The 2,500-nt window shown below is 37.6% G+C and overlaps 1 protein-coding gene across 4 annotated transcripts in view; it reads left to right on the top strand.

Moving 5' to 3' along the window:
• The first annotated feature begins 228 nt into the window (after positions 1–228).
• The window catches only part of LOC125950649 (homeotic protein Sex combs reduced), a 23,807-nt gene continuing 21,535 nt past the window's right edge, over positions 229–2,500 (top strand). Inside the window, exons 1-2 of one of the 4 annotated variants that reach the window (XM_049678831.1) lie at positions 229–493; positions 1,042–1,139. The gene's annotated coding sequence lies outside the window, so the exon portion shown is untranslated. Of the gene's footprint in view, positions 494–845; positions 1,140–2,500 lie in introns of all 4 variants that reach the window. The other 3 variants (XM_049678829.1, XM_049678830.1, XM_049678832.1) reach the window with 3 other exon arrangements.

The following is a 2,500-nucleotide window of genomic DNA, read 5'->3' as shown; positions in this document are numbered from 1 at the left end:
AATAGCGTAAATTGATAAGGAGAATCCTGTTTTATTTGGTATTCACGTGACTTTTCGCTCGACCTAATGTGTGGTGAATTTGGTGAGTTTTTCAGGGGCGGGGCCTAAAATAGGCTCCGCCTCTAAGAAACTCACCAAATTCACCATGAAATTTAAAAAAATCTAAAACTCACCTCGTCTCAGAAAAACTCGTGGAAATTTCGTCAGATTTCGTCGTGGAGTCGAGAGGAAAGGTCGTAAATTCCTCTGTAGTAGACAATTGTGGAAAATGCAGTTTCCAACCGATATTTCGTATTTGCGAGAGTTTTCGTAGTTTCGTGTTTTCCCGGTTGGATCGGTGGTGGAGCATTGAAGTGATCTTCTGCGCACATTGGTTTTTGAAGTGATCTTCTGCGCATTGCATTTATTGTGGGGTATCCAAACAACGAAAATGGCGACAGAATCTCCCTGATATTTCGTGCACCGGCATCCAACTAGTGAAGAAATAATATCGGTGGGTTGAAGTCAGTGTAATCTAAGTAAGATCGACTGGTGATCCTTGACGCTCACGTGTTCACGTGCTCATTGTTCGAAATTTGTTGGTGTCAGATAAGAAGGAAGTTTGTGCAACCATTCTGATCTATGTTGTGCTATCGGAAGTTGCAACGTGCAGCAATGCAACAATGTCAGTGCATGATACGAACGGGTTGAGTTTTTCGTGTAAACCAATGGAAGTTTGTGCAATAACCTATATTCAATTTTACATTCCAAACGGTCTGTGACATTGAAAATATATAGCTCTGGAAGTTGTAGAGTTACGACATTAGATAACAACTCAATTCTACAATGTGTGCTACACGTTACAGCTTGTGAAGCGAATGATCCACCGAAAAAGATTGTGTGATCGAGAATAAATGGATAAAATGTACTAGATTTCTCAATCTACGCATCAATAATCATCGATACATCAGCGCAACAAAATACATACAATCTTTTCTTCGTTAGATTCGTTCAATTGTGTTTAACGTACTCTCCGTTATCCTATGATTGTTTGGTGTTAAGTGTTGTTGGCAAAGCAGCAAGGTGTTTAATATCGGTGCGAAGGGATCTCCAAGACCGAGCTCCGAATTGAATTCGCATCAGCAGAGATACCGAAAGAAGTGAGTTATATTTATAGAAAGTCCGTTCTAAGATGAGCCCTACGAAGGTGAAGGATTTTGTTTGTCTCTGATTAGGGTCAGACAGTACGCTAGGTTGCAATGAGGGCATACAGTCCGACTGCACAAGACCATTTTCAGCGGAAAGACCGGCATAGCACTGCATTCATTGAATAGTGGTTAACCATTGATCAGCATCTATAGCAACGATACAGGCGACGATGAACGGTCCCGGGGGAACAATGGATGGAATAAAATTTATGAGAGGAGGATTACACAATTAGAATAATCATATTGGCATTAGGGCAAGCTTGCGACAACCCTTGTGATACGGTTGGATGCCCAAATCAACAGGGAAATAGTGCAGATTAGACGCTTCATGTACCATCATGATTTATAGAGTTTTGATGAGCTCAAACCGTTGTCTTACTTAAACTTGTTTTCTTTGACCTCTCGCCGGAGTGGTTCAACAGGTATCACAAGTGTAATTGAAACAAACCGGTACCTAACCGCGGCATTGAAATGTTTAAAATTAGACAAGTAATAATGTAAACAATCCGTATGATAGCTTATTAAAATGCTTATCTGTTTATGTCTCGAAAGTAAAATTTCTATTTGCATCATTTTCTTAACTTAACAAACAACTAATAAATGTGTAAATGCTTAAACATTAAATGAGTAAATACTCGAAGTTTTAACTTACTGGAATATTTATTGGAAATTGGAAACTAGTTCTTTCCTCAAAGAATTGGTTATTAGGTACATGATGGATGAGAAAGAACAAAAGATGTCTCGCTTTTGAAAGAGATTATTTTAACTCTAATGGCCATCCTTTTATTTTACAGTAGTCATTGTTCTAATACGTACTGACATAAAATAAAAGAAATCAGTAGCAAACTAGGTCATTATTAGTTGTTCAATGAAAGTTATTGATATAATGTGGAAATTAGCCATGCAATGAAAGTTTAAATTAGCCTGCATTTTATATTTTATTCTTACAGGCCGTAGAGATGATCTTATTGTAGATTTAATACATGCGCCAATGCTTAAAATGTTTTTTTTCGTCAGAGACCCTTCCATCAATGGCGATCTTGCATCGATAAAGTACCGTAGGAGCATAAAGTAGTAGTATTCTTGAAGAGTACATATGTTCAAAATATCTATGGAATGAATCTGCTGAAAGTTGCAGTTTTTCCCATTATTATACACTCCATTCCTATCGATTACTCCTAAAATGGATTCATGTCATTTCCTTCAACCAGCTCAAGCTTCTTCTCTCACCTTCCATCTTCTTCCTATATTTGTTACATTAAATATTGCCTGGTACAACAATAAAGGGAAAATTATCGAAATGAAACTCTTGA

This window comes from Anopheles darlingi, chromosome 2 (assembly GCF_943734745.1).
Source record: "Anopheles darlingi chromosome 2, idAnoDarlMG_H_01, whole genome shotgun sequence".
Classification (NCBI taxonomy): domain Eukaryota; kingdom Metazoa; phylum Arthropoda; class Insecta; order Diptera; family Culicidae; genus Anopheles; species Anopheles darlingi.
The sequence above is the reverse complement of the archived record's forward strand: the minus strand, read 5'-3'. Positions and strand labels throughout refer to the sequence as shown.